The 23,211-nt window shown below is 36.5% G+C and overlaps 1 long non-coding RNA gene across 1 annotated transcript; it reads right to left on the bottom strand.

Moving 5' to 3' along the window:
- Nucleotides 1-11,261: 11,261 nt before the first annotated feature.
- Nucleotides 11,262-12,912, bottom strand: LOC140813589 (uncharacterized). Its single transcript, XR_012113983.1, has 3 exons — nucleotides 12,760-12,912; nucleotides 12,090-12,148; nucleotides 11,262-11,385 (listed from the first exon to the last, which is right to left on the bottom strand). It is a non-coding gene; the product is annotated as an uncharacterized lncRNA (long non-coding RNA).
- Between the last annotated feature and the right edge of the window lie 10,299 nt (nucleotides 12,913-23,211).

Here is a 23,211-nt window from a genome sequence, read left to right as displayed (position 1 = left end):
TTTCGGACGATTAGATGAAAAAAAAATTCTAGTACTTTTTAAGAATAATGAGTAGTGGGCGTTTCAGGTATTATAAAATGAAATTGAAAAACTTGAGAAGTTAGATCATATTGTTCTAAATGTGTGATTCGTTAAAACATCTATATGTAAGCAATTTTTTTTGAATATTCCAAAAAATATCAATTCAATGATTTATAATACTCCTATATTAACAACGTTGTCAATTATCACTCCAAATATCAGAACACACAAAAACTTTATTATTTAAACTAGCTAATTCTTTAATTAATTTTCTTTGTTCAACGAATAATTTTTTAAGTATGCGTTGAGTGTATTTTATGGCATACATTTAATAAAAAAAATTTGATTTGTAGAAAGTCAATTTTCAAAAGATAATTTATCATTGAAACTAAAAGAAATTTGTTCGACTGCACAAAATTTAGTCGTTTCTTCTCTAAATTTAGCTTCGAAAAATTTAAAAAGTTGAGAATTGTTACCTGATTCAGAAGAAAATGTTGGAATTTGAGTTTGATAATGATCACTACTAATTTTCACTGGATGATTTTTCATGACGTGTCAAATTAAAGTTTCATAATCATCTCCTTGTTGAAATTTGTAACTTTTTGAACAATATTTGCATTTTTCTTGCAAATCATTGGAGGGAAGCGTAACCATTTCGAGATATTTGATGAAGAAATCGAATTTCGGGCAAAAGACCACTCAAGTTTTACTTTTAGGTACCGTCGAATTGCTCATACTTTCTTATTTTGATGATGATGTGTTTGCTTAGCATCTTGTTCTTGTTATTTATGCTCCTCATCGAAAAAATCCAGATCATAGCCATCAAGATTGAATGAAGGAAAATCGTGATGCTCGAGCTCAGGTGGCATAATGACATTTTCCTTTGCTTTGCCACACATACAACTTGATCCGGCTCCGATCATTTGTATAACTATGAAAATAAATCAACAATCAATATACCAATAATCGAGACTTGATATTTTGATAACAAAAAAAGAATTGAGAGTTAGAGATTAAGATAAAATTGTGAAAAAAATGAATGGCTGATGAGGTATTTATAGGAGAAAATTGGAAAAAAAATTCAATGGTCGATTTGGCGGGTCTACCGTTGGACATGACATGGCTGTTGATGATCATCAACCAAAAATCTTGTTCGTTGATTTCAAAGTCAATAATAAAAAAAATAAAATCAAATGATCAACCTGTCAGGTCGACAAACGATCACTAAATCGTGGTCGTTGATTTCCAACAGCCACTTGATTTGTTGATCGTGGCAGTTGATTTAAAAGTAAAATATTATTTTTCAATGTAGTTGTAGACCATGTCAATTCTGTTTCACGGATATAAAACTATGAGAATGTCTCACAAGAGAACTACTCTTTATTTAAGGTTAGTCTATGATGGGTGTGTTTCTCCCCTATTCAAATATCATTGGATCATGTGATTTTCTTATATTTTTATGAAAATAGACATATATGTTGATGATCCAAAAGCTAACATATATATGACCACGTCATAGGAGGAAAAATATCCAAGTATAGCATAGAATAATCATTGTTTATGTATGTAAGAGATTAATTAATGAAATCCTTAAATCACGTGTCTCAGAATAATTGTACTTTTTCTTTGGAGTAGGTCTCATGTGAGACCGTCTCACGGATCACAATCTGTGAGACGGGTCAATCCTACTCATATTCATAATAAAAAGTAATACTCTTCGCATAAAAAGTAATACTTTTTCATGGATTATCCAAATAAAGATCCGTCTCACAAAATACGACCCGTGAGACCGTCTCACACAAGTTTTTGCCTTTTCTTTATTATGATATGGTTGGATCTTGTGTAGTCTCTACAAGAAACTTTATATAATTCTATAAAATGTGATTCTTTAATTAATCAATCATTGAATCATTCATATAAATTTAATGAAGTGCTATGAATGATGCATGTGTCTTCAAGAAAAAAATCATATGCAAATGCCGTGTGGAGCGTTTTTAATACACGATATGGTTCCGAAATGGGGATACCACATGCATGTGCAATTAGTCTCATATCATTTTCATCAATAATAAGTATAATTTAAATATATGTATAAACTAGATTTTTTTATTTTAAGAAAAAATTATATATAAATTTTAATAGATTATAAACTAAACATAGAAAGCTGTGTGTGTTAGTCTCGGCATTTTTTATAAAAAAAATATAAAAAAAATAAAATATTACAAAATTGATGCAATGCAAGAGATTTTACAAAAGTGGTGCAATCCGGGAACCAGATTCATTTTTTGCACTTTATGGGTGATCGTGTTATATTTTTATGCAGGTGAACACCATCGTTTTGTATTATAATTTAGTATATAAATTTCTTCCTCTTTCTATTTCTCACTATCTTCTCTTTGTTTTTTTCCTATATATTTTAAATTTGAAAGCTCTATTTTTTTTTAATTTCATAATTGTGTATTGTAATCATATTTTTCAATTTTTTCACGCTAGTATCTCTTTGGGCTAAAATTAAATTAGACATGCCCATCAAAATGGCAAATCAATTCCTATCAGTTTGAACTCATCAACGCTGAAAGAGGAGAAGATCGCAGGAAGAAAGAGAGAATGATCGTGGGATGAAAGGGCGGAAGATCATTGATCATGGGAGAGTGGAGAGAACTGCTCATCATTCAGAAAAAAAAGGATCGGCCAAAGCAACAGAAGAGACAAACAATCTCTCGCAAAAATTCTAGCAAACTCCCTACAAAGTTCTCATTTGTTTTAGTCAATCATTTTCATAGTTTTTCATTCAAGTTTTCAATAGTTTAAGTCATTTTCCTTCATATTTCAGCAACGTTATTTAGTATATATCATTTTTTGGTGAATTTCTACATTTTATTGAAAATAAATCATGTTAGGAGTTCATCTCTTAATTTTTAGTACTGTTTATCTAGTTTTCTTTGTTTATGACGTCATATTTATTTAGGAGATAATAACGGACGGTCAAATTTAGTATCTACAATATCGAGTTTTTAGATATTAGATTTTTCATTATTTTTAAACAAATTGGTACATCTTTGCACCTGGCACGTCTGAAAGTTGAAATATTATGCAAACAATTTTTGGCACGCCCAGTGGGACACCATTATGCCGCCAATAAGGAAAGAAAACGTCAATTAAGGGGATGGAGAGTCTCTACCAAGCAAGGAAGATGTTCACACTCCGTTGGCAGAACAACTGGCAGCTGAAGAGCCAACCAGGGAGTTGAATTTGCATGCAAGTCATATTCCAGAGGTATATGCTCATATTTCAAACCGTTTTATTGAATAGTTGACTGTGATAAAAATTGAAGAGATATCACAAGCACTATCCAAGGCTATGTCTTGTTGCTTGAAGACTTGGGTAAACCGAACCAGTCAACCAATAAATAACATAATGCAAGTGAAAAAGAAGGGAACCGGGGAAGTAACAAGTCCATGAATTTGACCAGGAAGTAAGAAACTCAAGGTCTATTGATCCCCGCCACCCAGAGTTCACTTTCCCAAGTCAGCCAGAAAGAAGGTACACACTACCTCATAGGAGAGAAGAGACCTTAGGGGGAAGAGCTCAGCCATATTCACGTGCTCATGGATTGGGGAGCTCGAAACAACATGTTACTCAAGTATACAACGTGACAAATCCTATGTACCAACCATGAGCTTGTGATGACTTGAAACACATAGATTATCAAGGAGTAGATGGGGGCTTCCCAAGAGGTAATGTTGGTTTAAATGTAGGGTTCCAAGCTCGAGGGTAAAATAATACCATCACCCACTCCTAGCTCGGAACATCCATTTGATTGATCCGGAAATGGTGAGAGAAACTGTTCAAAAGCAATATGGGTCGGCCTTGAGATAGATAGGCCACCTAGAGTTCCACAAATCCTATCCAGGCTACATAGAGGTGAATAACCCGTATCCAAAGGGTTATAGAGTTCCTGATTTCAGCCTATTCTCTAGGAAAGACGACCAGTCCATCATGGAACACATAGCCAGATTTACCATCTAGAGCGGGGAACTAGCCAACTTGGAGAACTTCAACAACTTTAAGTTGCGACTATTCCCAAATTCTCTCATAGTGACTGCATTTGCTTGATATGCCTCACTCCCCAGAAATTCAGTGATGAATTGGCAAGAGATGGAAAGAAAATTTCACATTCAATTCTATAGAACAGAAACAAAAGTGTGTATTATTGATTTATACAGAGTCACACAAAAGAAAGGAGAATATGTGGAGTCTTTTATCGACAGGTTCAAAAAGATGAAGAATAGATGCAAGGTATTCCTAACTGAGACCGAGTTCGTGAAGATGTCACAAAAGGGGCTGGATTTTGAATTAAGAAAGAAATTGGAATGGAGTACAGGGATTTCTTTGAGTTGGCTACCAAAGTTGTTGAGTACGAAGAATTTTTGTGGGAGGAGTCATACAAAAGCAGAACTACTATGGGTTCTTATTATTAAGAGGTGGAAGATGTTGCGTTGGCAGAAATTCGATCAGCTGGTTCATGTACGTTTCTTTTGTTAAAAAAAAAGCTGACAGATCCTGAAAAGAAGAATAGCTCCCAACTCCCCAAGGATATGCAGTACACATTTGACCTGTCGAAGACCGATGAGATTTTTGATTTTTTGGTAAAAGAAAAAAATCATCATTTTTTCCACCAGATCACAGAATGCCACCCAAAGAAGAGTTGACAGGTCGAGAATATTGTAAGTATCACAACTCGTACAATCATGCTACTAAATCTTGTTGGGCTTTCAAGAATATTTTGCAGGACATAATTAACAATGGAATCTTAAAGTTCCCTGACAGACAAGAATCCATGGCGGTGGATGATGATCTATTTCCCCCAGTAGCTTCTGTTAATGTGGATGTTACATATTTGAGAGATCTTCTCAATGAGAAAAGAAGCTGAACCTTTGCAGGAGAAGAACGTATAATCAAGAAATGCTGGATCCCAAAGGGCCAACTGTTTGAAGCTACTGGAAGGTATAATGCTGATTGACTAAGAATAGTTCAACAGCGATTCCACAGAAGTGTTGGTGAATCTACGGCCTCTAGGCCAAAGTGCCAACATTTATTCGAGAAGCCAGTGCCTAAGAGTCAATGGTTTAGAGGTGAGTTGTTACACCATCAGCATCAGAGATACTCTGTGGGGACCCGGACGCTAATCATCTTCTTAATCATCGTTGGGATTTAATTATCAGTTCTGATAAACAGGGTCTAAAAATTTTTCTTTTTTAAAATATAAATGCGGAAGGTAATGGAATCTAAATAATATACATCTCAGTATAAAATAAATTTCAGTATCAAAGTACAATACTGTACAATCTAAATCTAAGGTTCGGTTACTAAGTTCAAGTAATAAACCAAATCTACAGTAAGTCCGGAATCACCACGCTAACTCTTCTTCTCTCCTCATCCTCTTGACCCCGATCCAGCCCCACCTGTTGTCATGCACACATACAAAACAAGACAACAGCCGGATAACTCCGGTGAGGATAAATCCCAGTATAAAACATGGTAAGCATGCAACTCGAATCTGATAAACATGCAACTCAAATCAAATTATAAAAACATGCTATCATGACTGAAAGCAATAAAAATGGGTTTCATAATCTGTGAAACCACATCCATAACCGCATGCAGTTCTAGTCAAATCATGTCTAGACTCGACTCAATTATAACTCTCGGGATCCCGGGGTGAATAAGACGTCACTGTCTGTCACCTACCCTCCCAATCGGGGTGACGTACGTCTTATTCCTAGACTTCGGTCATATCTGTATCGAATAATCTACAATAGGAGGGTGTCTGCTCCTATGTAACGATACACTGAACGTCTAGAAGTCTGACTATCTGTCAAACTTTCCTATCTCAAATGCAATGAATAAAATCTATAAACAAAGCATGTTCATTTCAAAAAGATTTGAATATAAAGTCTATAAACAAATCATAATCATATCATAAGATAAACAATAATCAAGTATGTGATTTTATTGGGAAACTCAAATGAGATCTGATTTGAGTTATATCTTCCCAAATATCACATGAATTATACCTTTGTCGTCCCGGTCTGACGAAGACGATAACCTGTATTCAAATCTGTCCATATCAAATCTGAAATGACAATATCGAATACGCTGTGTCAGTGAATAACTCAATACACAATCTGTTCTGATCAATACTCAACTCAGTACATAATCTGATCAATATCTGAACAAGATACAATTCAATTCATATCATCGACATCACAATATAATCGAAATCATATCTGAATCTGATCAATCTAAATCAACTGATGTTTCGACGGCATAACAATATAGTCTCGATAATCCCGTCAATCGCAACATTACAAGTATCATATCAGAATTCATAATCAATACCATATAAATCAAATAATTCAAAGTAAGACTTGGTTTGCTCAAAACTCAATCTATATCAATTCCGGCGGCATAACGGCGCAAATTCGATATACCCGGCAACTCAAACATCATTAATCTGATACCAACGACTAAAAACCTCACAATATCAACCACAACATAATAAAATCTGCACCTACTAGGTTCGAACAACATGCTGAATTTTTCAAACAAATTCATATGATGTCCGTTCTTCGATCCGATTTCGGTTCTATAATCTTTATATACTCAAGAACACATATCAACAATTAAATCACAAATCCTCCAACATCTAAATTTTGAAACATGCTGGAAATGGATGAAAATTACCTCCCCTTGAAGCTCTTAAGGTAAGGATCAAGAATCTATACTTGGATTAATAAGTTGATGGTTGGATGTTGAGATATGAATTTTTGAAGATCAAAATCCTTGAAGGAACCCATGGAAACTCACGTTTTCACCCTTCCAAGCTAGGCATCCATGAAAAAAATGAAAATTGGAAGGGAATGCCACGTTCAAGAGGTGACCAAGACCAGTGTGCCACTTAAATTTCCATATTTGCACTTTAGTCCCTCAACTTTTCACTAATTGCAAATTGGCCCCCGCTCAATCTTTTTAATTCAATTCAATCCTAAATAATTCCATTTCAATCCTAAATAATTGCAAACATCTTGGAATATAATTCAACACTCCAAAAGTTTCCAATTACATACTCTCGGATTAAAATAATATCATCTTTATTATTTCGGGCCTTACATTTCTCCCCCTCTAATATACGGTTTCGTCCTCGAAATCACAGGTAATCAAGTCAGATATCAACACGAAACGTATACAAGAGGTAAATCAAAATTCTAATATCTGATTCCAGTCTGGAATAATAATTCACTAAGTATAATGTCATAATACTTCTCCAGTCCTTCTGATAGAATCAATCTCGCATTACTGGTTATACACCATCCGTATAAACCAAGCTACAACTCATCATATATCAGTACCATCTGCTGTTATCAAAACTGTTTATCTCAATCAAGGACATATACCATCTTCAGCTCTAAATACTAATCGTCATCATCCGACGTTGGTTTCTTAAATCTGTCCATTCTGAACTGTCTTAATAGCTATTGTCATACAGTAATTTATACAGTGACAATAAGTCATAACAACTAGTGCTAACATCCAACACTAAAGCTGTACCAAAATCTTCTAATATCTGGCTAATACATTCTGACGGTCTGTCAATCTGTAAAACCATTTAAGAGAGAGCTCGTGATATACTCTGTCACACATACAAAATCAATCAAATCACAATCTGATATAATCTACTGTGGCATTCTGATCTTTTTGACCACTTCTCTGACACCGATCTGTGTCATTTGGTCATGTTTGTACATGATCTTGTACAAACTAATAGAATATAGATTGAATAATCTATCAATCACAATCATATTCTATCATGATCTGGAGAAAATGGCGGTAATTTTATTACGAAAGCAATAGAAATGTACTCCCACTTCTATTTAGAACTATACAATTCTGTAATAAATCTTCTGATTTCTATCTTTTTGTCTTTTCTGTTAGCGATTCAGTCATATCAATACAATTTCTGCCAATATTTCAACATAAATTCTGCCAATATTTCAATACAATTCCTGTCATAACTGATCTCATCTGTCTATATCACAACTATCTGTTCGAATATCATACATTCTCAATCATCAAACTGAAAATTGAATCCACTACGGTGCATTTCTGACCCTATCTGTGATTTCAAATCCGAACTACTGACATAAACAAATCAGTTAATAACATAAAGTAAAGAAAAAATACCTACCTGGTATTCGGCTCTGACTATCGATATCAATTCTGTTATTCAATTCTGAAACATTATGATACCACAAGATAATCAGTCTCATATAAAATACACAATCACATATCTGTTACTCGACTCTGATTACTGAAATCTAGTTCTGAACATTCTGATCACATTCCTGAATTACTGTAACTCTCGAATTCAACTCTGATTCGGTTGGAGCTGTATATACTCTCCGTGATTCACAATAATCTGTAGCATATACGGATTCAAAACAACAGTAATATCAAATCAGAAACGAAGTATCAATATCCTATACAGAACTAGTGAGTTCAGTGAACTCATAAAACAAGGATTTCTGGTAAATATCTTCATGTCATTCTGATAAACTGTTATATCTCATCTGCAAATAAAATATGCTCCCCAAAACAATATAAGATGTCTCAAATACTGATTTAGAACAATAAAAATATTCAGCAGATATAAAGCAACAGTCGAATAAAATAATCTGCCAAATCAGACAAAATACATTTCTGACAATTCTGACATTTCTGAAATTTCTGATCTTTCTGATATCAGTATCCTATCTGTCACTGATTGCAATCTCAACTATGTCAAACTCACTCGGTATACTAACTTCAGATAACGCATACTCTGAATACAATCTGTTTCAATCAGGATTCTTATCTGAATAATTTATGTATACAATCATCGCAGTTCTCAGAATATTCAATACAATCTTCAGATATTCTCTTCAATCAATCAAATGCTGGAATTATATCAAAATCTCATAGATACAATGAACATAAAATCATCAGAACATCTCTGAATATACTGAAACATGCCAAAGAGCAACACTAAATCAGATGTAACTCTTGGTCGGTACTCTTCTACTGATCTTTCAATTCATTCTATATATTCAATATCATTCTGTATTGAATTCTAAAACAACAATCAGTATCTGATCTGAATTCAATTCTGAAATCTATCTTTCTGATATAAAGCAAATCTAAAATCTTATCTGGGCAATATCAGTCAATTCGTCTATCATTGACAAATTTGCCAATGATATGCTCGATTTCTGTAAATCTACTGAATACATAAGGATACCATCTGTTCCTTTCGGTAATAATCGAGTCATAGACAACACAGATATCAAAAGAATTCTAAATCTAGAATCCTTACCGTGAACTCTTTACTCATCAGCCAAATCTGGTCTGAATTTTATATTCTCCTGAAAGGAATCTATAATAGTTCTGTACTTGTTCAGCATATTAACATCAATAATGCGGTCAAATCAGAAAATACAAGTACGTCAAAATCTAACTCCATTTCAGTCACATCTTACTGTAGTATGCAATATGTCACAGAAATCTCTGATATCACTCTTTCTTTCCCAACAAATAGGAGATCAATACTACAGTACAAACAAACCCCACTGATACATCATATTTCCATGCAACTCAGTCACAGATAATCGTAAGGAAAGCATTAGTATATATCAATATATATGTGATGTACTCATAAAAGAACAGTACATGTCACTATGTCACCCAGTGGGCCCTGGGTCTGTCCCTCGATCATCATATCCAGATGGTCCAGCCCTCTAAGATCTTCGGGGACCTCTCTGTGGACAAACTTTAGCAAAATGCCCTGGCTGTCTACAAATATTGCATCTACCAAGTACTCCTTGGCATTGCTCTGAGGAATGTCTCCCTCCGCCAGTCCTACAATAGACTTCAGTATGGCTTGGACTGGAACCACTTGAGCTAGAGGAACCACTTCCCATCTTCTTGAATGGCTTCTTTCGAACTTTCAGCAAATCTTGCTTCCCACTCGTACTGTCGTGATCATATCGAAGAGGGGATTGCTGTGTCTGAGGTTGCTTTACACACAACCTTGCCAATTGTCTAATCAGATTCGCCTCAGCTCTCTTCGCTCTACTCAAGATATCAGCAAAATGATAAGGTCGCTGCAAATTCATCAATGCAACTACCTCCGAATTCAACCCTCTGATGAACTGATTCACTACAGCTTCATCATTTCCAGCTAAATTAGGATCAAAACGCAGTAAAGTAGAGAATCTAGAAGCATATTCGTCAATATTCAATGGGCCTTGTCTCAAATTCTCAAATTCTGCTCTTTTGTCCTCTCGGTAGGAAACGGAGAAAAATCTTTGATAGAATTCAATTTTGAAGACTTCCCACGTGATCACAGTACCACGTTGTGCTAATAATCCTTTGATTGTAATCCACCAACTTCGGGCAGCCTCTCGTAACTGGTGGAATACCAGTTTAACTCTCTGTTCATCTGTACAATCAAGTAAATCAAACAAGATTTCTATATCATCAAACCAGTTCTGACAATCTTCAGATGTCTCGGTACCACTCAGAATCGGCGGCTGTAATAACTGAAATTCTGCCCACTTTACTTCCATCTGAGTTTCTGATGCATCTATCTGTTCAGTTGAAGTACTACCCCTTTTTGGAAATCTCCGAGGCGGTATATCTGAATATCAAACAAATCAATACACAATCTATATAATCTGTCTTAGCCCTCTTCTGATCATATACCTCTGATTCAGACTCGGTTCTGATTCAGTCTTGGTAATTACATGCTGTAGTCAACTCAGATAACAAACAACATGTAATAGAAAAGCAATAAATCATGCTAGCACACACAATGTAATTCAACATTGAAATAATTCTCATGCTAGCAATCACATGCAAGGAAAGAAAATTCAATCTATCTACCCCGCTCATTCTCTTCTATCTCAGTCTAAAAGATCTATCAACTCTGACTATTTCAATCTAAAGGATCTATCGCTCTGATACCACCTGTTGTGGGGACCCGGACGCTAATCATCTTCTTAATCATCGTTGGGATTTAATTATCAGTTCTGATAAACAGGGTCTAAAAATTTTTATTTTTTAAAATATAAATACGGAAGGTAATGGAATCTAAATAATATACATCTCAGTATAAAATTAATTTCAGTATCAAAGTACAATACTGTACAATCTAAATCTAAGGTTCGGTTACTAAGTTCAAGTAATAAACCAAATCTACAGTAAGTCCGGAATCACCACGCTAACTCTTCTTCTCTCCTCATCCTCTTGACCCCGATCCAGCCCCACCTGTTGTCATGCATACATACAAAACAAGACAACAGCCGGATAACTCCGGTGAGAATAAATCCCAGTATAAAACATGGTAAACATGCATATACACAAAGTAAATCATGAATTATTCTATCATGAATAAAACTAAAAGCAATAGGTTTCATAATCTATGAAATCAAATCGAATAAGCATGCAACTCGAATCTGATAAACATGCAACTCAAATCAAATTATAAAAACATGCTATCATGACTGAAAGCAATAAAAATGGGTTTCATAATCTGTGAAACCACATCCATAACCGCATGCAGTTCTAGTCAAATCATGTCTAGACTCGACTCAATTATAACTCTAGGGATCCCGGGGTGAATAAGACGTCACTGTCTGTCACCTACCCTCCCAATCGGGGTGACGTACGTCTTATTCCTAGACTTCGGTCATATCTGTATCGAATAATCTACAATAGAAGGGTGTCTGCTCCTATGTAACGATACACCGAACGTCTAGAAGTCTGACTATCTGTCAAACTTTCCTATCTCAAATGCAATGAATAAAATCTATAAACAAAGCATGTTCATTTCAAAAGATTTGAATATAAAGTCTATAAACAAATCATAATCATATCATAAGATAAACAATAATCAAGTATGTGATTTTATTGGGAAACTCAAATGAGATCTGATTTGAGTTATATCTTCCCAAGTATCACATGAATTATACCTTTGTCGTCCCGGTCTGACGAAGACGATGACCTGTATTCAAATCTGTCCATATCAAATCTGAAATGACAATATCGAATACGCTGTGTCAGTGAATAACTCAATACACAATCTGTTCTGATCAATACTCAACTCAGTACATAATCTGATCAATATCTGAACAAGATACAATTCAATTCATATCATCGACATCACAATATAATCGAAATCATATCTGAATCTGATCAATCTAAATCAACTGATGTTTCGACGGCATAACAATATAGTCTCGATAACCCCGTCAATCGCAACATTACAAATATCATATCAGAATTCATAATCAATACCATATAAATCAAATAATTCAAAGTAAGACTTGGTTTGCTCAAAACTCAATCTATATCAATTCCGGCGGCATAACGACGCAAATTCGATATACCCGGCGACTCAAACATCATTAATCTGATACCAATGACTAAAAACCTCACGATATCAACCACAACATAATAAAATCTGCACCTACTAGGTTCGAACAACATGCTGAATTTTTCAAACAAATTCATATGATGTCCGTTCTTCGATCCGATTACGGTTCTATAATCTTTATATACTCAAGAACACATATCAACAATTAAATCACAAATCCTCCAACATCTAAATTTTGAAACATGCTGGAAATGGATGAAAATTACCTCCCCTTGAAGCTCTTAAGGTAAGGATCAAGAATCTATACTTGGATTAATAAGTTGATGGTTGGATGTTGAGATATGAATTTTTGAAGATCAAAATCCTTGAAGGAACCCATGGAAACTCACGTTTTCACCCTTCCAAGCTAGGCATCCATGAAAAAAATGAAAATTGGAAGGGAATGCCACGTTCAAGAGGTGACCAAGACCAGTGTGCCACTTAAATTTCCATATTTGCACTTTAGTACCTCAACTTTTCACTAATTACAAATTGGCCCCCGCTCAATCTTTTTAATTCAATTCAATCCTAAATAATTCCATTTCAATCCTAAATAAATGCAAACATCTTGGAATATAATTCAACACTCCAAAAGTTTCCAATTACATACTCTCGGATTAAAATAATATCATCTTTATTATTTCGGGCCTTACATACTCGGACATGGAATAGTGAAATACACACACACACATCTTTATTATATATATATATATATATATATATATATATATATATATATATATAAATTCGTCTACTCTGTTTTACCAACGATCCAAATACCGAATAAAATAACTGCGTTTTAAAAATCTAAAAGGTAAGATCAACGAAAAGTTTATTGTTTATAGTAAAACAATCACATCATAATACTAAAAACTTACCAAACCTCAAAGTATAAAAATCATAAACGTTTTGAAATATTGTTTAACCATAACCCTCATAAAATCGTAACATCATAAAATGCGGAAGAAACGCAAGGTCGTCGGGCTTCCAGTGCACAACCAGCCCTAGTCCACTTACTCCTCAGCACCTCTGGTCTCCTCATCAACAAACTGCTCACCTGCATCAATCACACCTAGTGAGTCTAAAGATTCAACACACCTGAACCATTATAACAAATACATAGACATATCATGTAACAGTGAAAAGTTTTGTAAGCAAAATAATTTCCATGATCTTCAAAATCATGAACATAAACATAAACATATTCATATCAAATCATGTTATCATATACATAATCATTTTTCTTGTAAAGAATTCAGATCACTAGTTGTGACTTTCGTATCAGCTCTAGGTCAATAGATCCATTTACATAACTGCGGTACCCGATGATGGGGACATTAGCGACAATTTTACCCATCAACTGAGCATTGGCCTTACATGTTCGTGTTCGTGTTAGTCACAACCAACTCACTTCCTTCTAAAACATGTCATCTTATTCATCACTTGAAAAATTCATGCATATACATACATTTCCTTAAAACCAATCATGCAACGTGTTTTCCTGCATTAACATAAAAATCCATGTTCATAATCAACATACACATTTTAAATATGCATTTTCAATTATTAGGGCACTGCCAGGAGTGGTAACCTAAATCGGGTGAAAAACGAACATTTTCCATCCAGACTTATCAAACACCTTAAAAACATCTTTTTAATCATTTACTCGAGATCACGCTTTAAATTTTATAATCCGTTTTAAAATTTAGATCGGTGTCCCTACTTTAACCCTAATCAACCAGAAACTTAACCATAGCTCCGAGACTCCTAAACAAACCCCGTATGACCCAATTTAAACCACCAATAACTTCAGACACATCGACACATCGACACCCAAAATGAGACATGCTCACTGAAATCATTAACGCTCATGTACTGGACTAGCACCTAGGCACTGGCTGTGTAGCACTGCGATGCTTGTTAAGCACCTAGACGCCATGCACCAGCTCTACAAGCGACAAATCTCAAGTGCTGCGGCGCCAAATGGGCAGTGCCATGGCGCCACCCCTGAGAGAAGAAAAAAACAAAATCAAACCACAAAGCAAAACCCTATACCACGCCCAACCAGCCCAGACCAGGCTCGAACCAACCTCTCCTAGACCACGACTAACTCTTCCTGGATTGTTCTAACCTTGGCTTATAAGACCATGCAAGCCGCTGTGCAAGCTACCCTCGAAACAACCCAACCGAGTCTCCCCTATGCTCAAGTTCCTTCAATCTGCTCATAACCCGTGACCAACAGTGTTCGAGCCATATTGGGCCAGGTCTCAGACCTACTAGGGTCTGATCTAAGGCCTAGAAATCGCACTTGTTGAACTTGGCATATAACTGTCTGTCTTTCAATGTTTGCAATGTCGTTCTCAAGTGCTAATTGTGCTCCTCTCTGCTCTTCGAGTAGATCAGTATATCATCTATAAAGACTATGACGAACTAATCCAAATACGGTTGAAATATGCGATTCATGATATCCATGAAGATCATTGGCGTGTTAGTCAAACCTAAGGGCATCAGCATAAACTCGTATTGCCCATAACGCGTCCTGAAAGCCGTCTTGTGAACATCTGCCTCCCTCACCTTCAGCTGGTGATAACCTGAACGAAAATCTATCTTTGAGAACACTGATGCTCCTTGCAGGTGATCAAATAAGTCCTCGAATCAAGGCAGGGGATACTTATTCTTGACGGTGAATCTATTTAATTCTCTGTAATAAATGCAAAGTCACATACTGCCGTCATTATTCTTCACAAACATTACCGGTGCGCCCAATGGAGAAAATCTCGGGTTGGTAAAACACTTGTCCAGCAAGTCTTGAATTTGATCTTTCAAATTCTTTCATCTCTGCAGGTGCTAGATGATAGGGTGCCTTAGAAATTGGCATTGTACGCGACATCAGCTCAATAGAAAAATACACCTCTATATATGGTGGAATGCCAGAAACGTCATCGGGAAAGACGCTAGGAAAATCTCGACATCTTCTAGTCTCTAACCAACTGGCTCAGATACTGACACAATACTTGCCAAAAATGCTTGGCAGCCTATTGCCTCAAATATAAAAGATTTCCCGCAGGGCGGTCGAACAGGCACTGATCTCTGCTGAAAATATATCTAAGCTCCATTCGGAGAAAGCCAGTCCATGCCTAGAATAATGTCAAACTTAGGCATCGGTAGCACAATCAGATCTGCCTGAACAACATTTTTCTGCAAACAAAGTTCCAAATTTTTTACTATCCTCGAAGTAAACATATGATCCCTGTAAGGAATTGAAACTTTGAAACCCAAATCCATGGCCTCTGGTACAATCCCAGTCGCTTGACAAAAGTCTCGGATATAAATGAATGTGTAGCTCCTGAATCTAGTTGTGCATATGCGGATATACCTAAAATAAATATCCTTCTAGTGATCGATGTCGAGTCTGGGTCTGCTTCTGCCGCATCTGTATGCATAAAATAGGCCTTCCCAGTAGTAGGCCCCTTGTTCCTTGGGAAATCGGCGGCCTTGTAGCCTTCCTATTCGTAGATAAAGCATATAAATGTTCCCCGCATACACTTACCGTAATGAAAACAATTGCATTGATTGCATGCCTGCCTCTCCTCTTGTCTCGGGGCACCTAAATTCTGAGGGGTCTTTTGTTGCCCCGACTTTTTGAACTCGCCTTGAGGCTTCTATTGCCCTGGGTGTTTGGGAGGTCCTGTGAACTGCCTTTTACTAAGATGTGAGCTCTGTTGTGCCTGATGCCTCTTCCTTTACATCTCCACATCTATATTACTCAGTGCTTGCTCCGCCAGATAAGCGAAAGCAATGGCCGCCTCATAATCTCTCGACCTCATCATCATAACCTCTATCCTAATGGTGGGTCTGAGGCTATCCATAAAGTGCCTCAGCTTCTCTGCTGCATGCCTCACAATAAGGGGCAAAAAGTGACAACCCCGATCAAACTTTGAAAGGATCGGTTAATCGAATAAAGATTGTTTAGAAAGGGGGTGGTTGAATAAACACTGCTCGAATTTAAATATTCTTCGACAATATGAGTTCAGTTTTGTTACAAACTGAAACTAGATATCCCGTCGGTCAATAACAATCAGTTAAACTGAGTAAAATAGTTGCGAAAAATAAACTGACTGAAAGATAGAGTATCTAACTGAAAATGAAAACTGAAATAATGACACAATATGTTTCTGGATATTCGGAAACTTGAATAACTCCTACGTCACCCCTTCTATAACGAAGATAGGATATCCACTAAAAGATTTTGATTAAATACACGATACTGTACTGACCCACTTCAGTTTGGATTTATCACTTTGCCAAAACTGAAACTCTTAGTATACAACACTTTTATAGATCGTAACTGATCTTAGCACAACTTAGAAAATCTATTAAAGATTACAAAGTGCTATATAAGCTCGAGAATGTAGTCTTGAATACTACTGATATGACTGATAAGCGTGAGCTTTGATTTCTGATTGTGAGTAAATATTTCTGCAGCGTAACAGCAAGTAGAATGAGATAACTGAAAGTCAGGGTGTTTCTTCAGTTGCTGTCTTCGACTATTTATAGGCTCTCCTCTCAACGGTAACAATAAAGAATGTTTGAATATTCTAACCGTTGATTGCCACGTCGATATATTCTGACAATCATACACTGTTCATTCTGTAATGCGGCGTTCCACTACTAGTTGCAGATAAATGTACTATTTTGTCGGTTGTCGCTTTCAACAGATGACGTGTACAGCTGAGAGATCAGCTGGTAAAGAATCAGTTGCCGAGAATGAACTTCAGTTGTATCGATCAGTTAACTAAGTTCGGCAGATGACGTATTCAGTTGATGATCAGTTCACTTACTTTGTTCAGTTGGTAAGTCTTTTGTCAAAGCACCGGAATTAAGTTTCGAACAATTTCCCCCTTTATAGTGTTTGACAAAACTTAGAATAAAATATAACTGATTAACTGAACTCTTGTAGATAAAATAATATTTATATTCAACTGAACTCATATTCTTCATAGATACAAGAATTTAAGATTACTTCTGCTTTTCTAAAATCAGTTTAAGGGTCTTCCCTCCTTTTTGTCAAACAGCTCCATCTTAGAAGATAATTTCCGAACGTCAATAGATAGGAGATGAACAGAGTCAGAAATATTGCTGATAGCAGTAGTCATTGCAACTTGAAGCAGATCTATCTTTCTTGAGACAAGAGACTCCACACTGTCAACTCGTTTGTTGATAGAGTCTTGAGTGGCAGTGAGACTGGAAAATATCCCTCTATTTTTCTGTATATCTTCAACTGCGAATGTCAGAGAGGTAACAACAGCTTGTATGGCGTTCAGTTTTTCTAAGTTGAACTGGAGAATGGTCCAACTTTAGAGTGTGTGACAGCTGAGTGTTCTGAATCTTTGATATGGCAGTGATCATTTGTTGCATACTTTCCTGCATATGCTGAACTTCTTCAAAAATAAGATCAAATCTGATGAAGATGGAGGAGGTGACTGATGAAAAGTTCCTGGTTCTCTTGTTGTGTGTTCAGAAATGACTAAAGCTTGTTCAGTTGAGACTGTATCAGCAACATTCTGAACTGGAACATCAGTTACAATAATTTCTCCTTGAACTGGAGGCGGTGATGGTGGATTCTGATCAGCAGAAGAACCGGCTTGATGAATGACAGATGGTGATGAAACCAAAACTGGTGCCTCTGAAGAATGAACTTGAGAATTAATCGGCACATCAGTTGAAATAGCTTGGTCATCAAATAGATCTTGCTGAACTGGTTCTTCTGAAGAGATGGTGACCTCTGAGTGATCAACTGGATTAGACATATGTTCACTCAATTTAGTATCCTGCACCACTGCTTGGATAATTTCCTCAATGTTTGCAAAGGAGAGCTCGGCTTCAGTGTACAGTTGCTGTTCAACAGGAGATGGTTGAGGCATATCCTGAATTGACTTGTCAGTTGGAACCAAAGCCTGTTCTGAGGATGGTTTTTCAACTGTATCCTCTTCATCATTTTCTGAATCTCCTTGATGAAGAACCAACTCCTGATCCATTTCCCAAAATTTGATCTGAGATTGTAACCCAAGCAAATCGGTATCCAGCTGAGTAATGACTGCTTGATCAGCAAACGCAGTAGGATTTGTTGGAACGTAGTTGTCTTTCAATTTGCTGACAATTTGAGCCAACATCTTGGCTCTCACTTGATCAAACAAATAAGATTTCCTTTCCATCGTCTGAGCAATTGTGGCAGCTTTCACCGTTCTGAGAACATAAGCTTTCAGTTCGATGAAGGTGTTCAGCTGTGATTTCTTTTTCAGTTGCTTGGCAAAAACTTGTGTGCGAAAAGCTGTCCAAGCATCATAGGACTGAATTTTTGAAGCTGCATAACTATTAACCTTTGCCCAAACAAGGTCAATATGTGTCTGAATGGCATTGGAAGGTATGGGCTCTTCAATCAGTTTACCCTTGCCTTTATCATTACTTAGAATGTGAGGGATTTCCAATCATGTTCGAGTTGATTCCACCACCTCTATAAATTTTATCCCTTTGGGTCGAGCAGGTGCCACACTTCAATCAGTGATTTGAATCAGAGGCGCTTTGGTCCTAACTGATTCCTTTTTGGCACCAACTGAAGCTTCTGGTGGAATGATTTTCAAAGCAACTGCTTCTATTGGTTGTTGAGCATCCGAAGAAATAATCGTATCAGTAGGAATGGATACCTCGGCAGTTGTTGATTTTACCCTTTGGGTTCTTGGTTTCTTGGCAATTTGTGGAGATGGAGTTTTCTCTGAGTCAGATGTACTCAAAACTAATTTCCTCTTGGCAACCTTCAGTTGGGCCAAAGTTTTGGCCTTCTTCACTGATTTTGGGGCTGCTTTATCAGTCTCAATCTCCTGTTTGATCTTGACAAACTGAGCAGGAGAAATATCCAGTTTGGTCCTCAGTGGAATAGTGTTCTTCGTATTAAAAACTTTAAACCTTGATGATCTTTCTGAGTCATCAGCCACTAACCCTTTCATTTTCAGCAGATAACTAAGTTGCACAGCAAAACCCTTTGATTGTTTAGAAGACATGAACATATTCTTCAGAATATTAAATATGAGATGCCTCCAGTTGAATTGACGATCATCCATGATTACAGAAATGGCTTGAAATTTCTCCAAAGTAAAGGCAGCAAACGATCCAGCTTTTGCCAAAAGCCCTTTGGCTACAACATCAGCAAGTAACTGAACTTCATACTTTATTTCTTTCTTTGGATCGGGGACTTTGATCTTCCGTCCATCAGCAGAGAGTGCGGTTTGCATTTCTTCAATATCTGAGGCTTTAACATCCGAGAGTTGTGCCAAACCATCAGAGGGTAGAGAGAAAATTTCTCCAAAGGAGTCTTCAGAGATGGTCAGAGACTGATTATTGACAGTAGAAATTATGTTGCCATCAGAGTCAACCACACCGGTGGAGTAGAATCCTGAAGTTCTTTTGGGTAGATTTCTTGAGATGATGTACCCAAAAACATCCATAATCCAGCAGTCTCAAGTTTTTGGAAAACTTTCTTGAAATCATCATCACCGAAAGACAGGATGGACCCAAAATTGATAGCCATGGCATTTAGCATATAAGCGGGAATTTGAGTTGCCATTTCGAACTGAGTGAATTCCTGAAAGAAAAGTTGAAGGATGAAACTTGTTCTTACTCTCAAAAATCTGTGGATAATCGCAAAGTAAAACTGAAATGAAGCGAGGAATGGTACATATGTACGTGACTATTCAAATTCTGGACACGTGTCAGTCCAAAGAAATTCTGAATTACAACGTGTGTACGTGTGCTAAATGCGTGTGTATTTGAACGGTTTCAAAGGTGTCCACGTTGACACTAATAATTTACTGAAAAACGGAATTTAATGCTTGAAAGACAGTCACGTCGCTTGATTTTGAATATAATATGTTTAATTAGTTAACTTATATGAGAAGATTAGTGAGAAGCTCAACTGAACGATCAGTTGTAACTGTATCCTTTCAGTTGAGAGCTGACTAATCAATTGTCTTCTCAGTTAACCTCTTAAAACCAATATTCCCCCTAAATAAATGCATAAAATAATTAAAGCGAAAAGTAAATGTCAGAGATATTAATTGCTGATGATACGTTGACGACCCTTCAGCTTCCTTGAAAGTCTGCTATAAATAGAAGTGACATTGTTATTTTCAGTTAAATTGGTGGAAGAAGGAGAAAACAAAAAAATGGCAGAAACGAGTGGCTCAAGTGGTTCTCCTTTTTCTCTGGAAGCTAGGAAGGTGGCTATTGAAGATGAAGTCTTCTACACCAGTCTTCCCTACTGGGAAAAATTACAGGAGCTTGAGTTCCTGTATAACTCCGGAGAGACTACCACTCCCAGACTGGTGGAACAGTTGACAGAAGTGCGGGAGCGCTTGAATATCGCTGTTTGGGTGGACGTCTTTAGAGATGGTCATATTCATCAGCTGATGCTTCAGAAGGAACTGGAGATTTTCAATCGCATAGCTTCTTCTCATAGCTTTAGTAAGACGTCTTCCTCAGCGCTATCAGTTTGGTCGAGAATGTGGATAGACGATGTAGAGGAAAAATATGACAATGTAATTGAAGCGAATTTTTATCGTTGAATGAAATGTTTATTTTGGTGTAACTTTGATGTTTCTTTTTCCTGCAAGTAATAAGTTTTAATAACAGATAAACTAATGAACTGATGAAACATTAACTGATTAGAAGATTAACTGACATCAGTTGAGAGTCATATAAATAAACAATTAACTGAAGAGTCAGTAAATGACAGCAAAACTGAAAGATGAATTAAGAACCAAGACAACAATAACAACTGATTAGGATAAATCAATTTATCCAAGTATATTACGAAAATGAGAAAACTTAGTCTCAGCCAATGGTTTGGTTAAGATATCAAGTGCTTGCTGCTCAGTTGATACGTATTCCAGTCTGATGTTCTTCTTCAGGGCATGATCTCTGATGATGTGATGTCTGACATCTATGTGCTTAGTCCTGGAGTGAAGAACTGGATTATAGGTAATAGCAATTGTGCTTGTGTTGTCACAGAATATAGGAGATTCCTTTGCATCAACACCATAATCTTTCAGTTGTTGCTGAATCCAGAGCAGTTGAGCACAGCAGCTTCCAGCAGCAAGAAATTCTGCTTCAGTTGTGGAAGTTCCTATGGATGTTTGCTTCTTACTAAACCAAGAGATCAGTCTGTCTCCTAGAAACTGACATGATCCACTTGTACTTTTTCGATCAAGCTTCCATCCTGCATAATCTGCATCTTAATACCCAACTAAATTGAAAGATGAATCCTTAGAATACCATAACCCAACATTTTGTGTGCCCTTAAGATATTTAAAAATACGCTTGGCAGCAGTAAAATGTGATTGCATAGGATTTGCTTGAAATCTAGCACACATGCATACAACAAATACGATATCAGGACGACTAGCAGTTAGGTACAATAATGAACCTATTAAACCTCTGTAAAGTGTCGTCTCAACTGATATTCCCCCTTGATCAGTATCTAATTTAACTGATGAGCTCATGGGAGTGCTTGTAGCTGAACATGATTCCATACCAAATTTTTTCAGCAATTCCTTAGTGTATTTAGTTTGACTGATAAAAGTTCCTGAATCCAGTTGCTTCACTTGTAAACCAAGGAAGAATGTCAGTTCACCCATCATGCTCATTTCGAACTTATCCTGCATTAACTTAGCAAACTTCTCGCATAATTTGGGGTTAGTTGACCCAAAAATAATGTCATCAACATAAATTTGAACGAGTAGAATATGATAATTCTTGGAAAATTTGAACAAGGTCTTATCAACTGATCCAACAAAAAAATCGTGATACAGTTAGAAATTTTGAAAGAGTTTCGTACCAAGCTCTTGGAGCTTGTTTAAGACCATATAAGGCTTTGTTCAAATGATATACATGATCAGGAAGGTGATGATTGATAAAACCTGGAGGTTGTTCAACGTAGACTTCTTCCTGCAACTGGCCATTCAGAAATGCACTCTTCACATCCATTTGATAGACTTTGAAGTTTTTGAATGAAGCATAGGCGAAGAATATCCTGATTGCCTCCAGTCTTGCAACTAGTGCATATGTCTCATCATAATCAATTCCTTCTTCCTGCCTATAGCCTTGTGCTACTAGTCTTGCTTTGTTACGCACAACTGAACCATCTTCATTCAGTTTGTTCTTATACACCTATTTTGTACCTATAACAGTTTTTTAAATTGGTCTTGGAACTAAGTTCCAGACATTGTTATGGACAAACTGATTTAGCTCTTCTTGCATTGCATTTATCCAGTTTGGATCAGCAAGAGCTTCATCAGTCTTCTTGGGTTCTAGTTGTGATACGAACGCTGAATGAATAAATAGATTGAGCATCTGATTTCTTGTTCTTAATGGATCAGTTGGTTTACCTATTACCAACTCTGGAGGATGTGATTTCTTCCATCTGAGTTCAGCATTTGTTGCTTCTGAATCAGCAGCTGCTTCTATGGGTAACTGAACATTTTCATTCTCAGTTGGAGTAGTTTCAGTTGGTAATTGAATGTCATTTGGTTGCTCTATTAACTGATCATTAGGAACAGCTTCTGGTTCTTCTAGCTAATCCAATACTTCTGGTTCAGGTGTTTGGAGGTTGCTTTGATTGATATGGA

Source organism: Primulina eburnea, chromosome 15 (assembly GCF_022965805.1).
Source record: "Primulina eburnea isolate SZY01 chromosome 15, ASM2296580v1, whole genome shotgun sequence".
NCBI lineage: Eukaryota > Viridiplantae > Streptophyta > Magnoliopsida > Lamiales > Gesneriaceae > Primulina > Primulina eburnea.
Note: the sequence above shows the minus strand (reverse complement) of the source record. Positions and strands in the feature narration are given on the sequence as shown.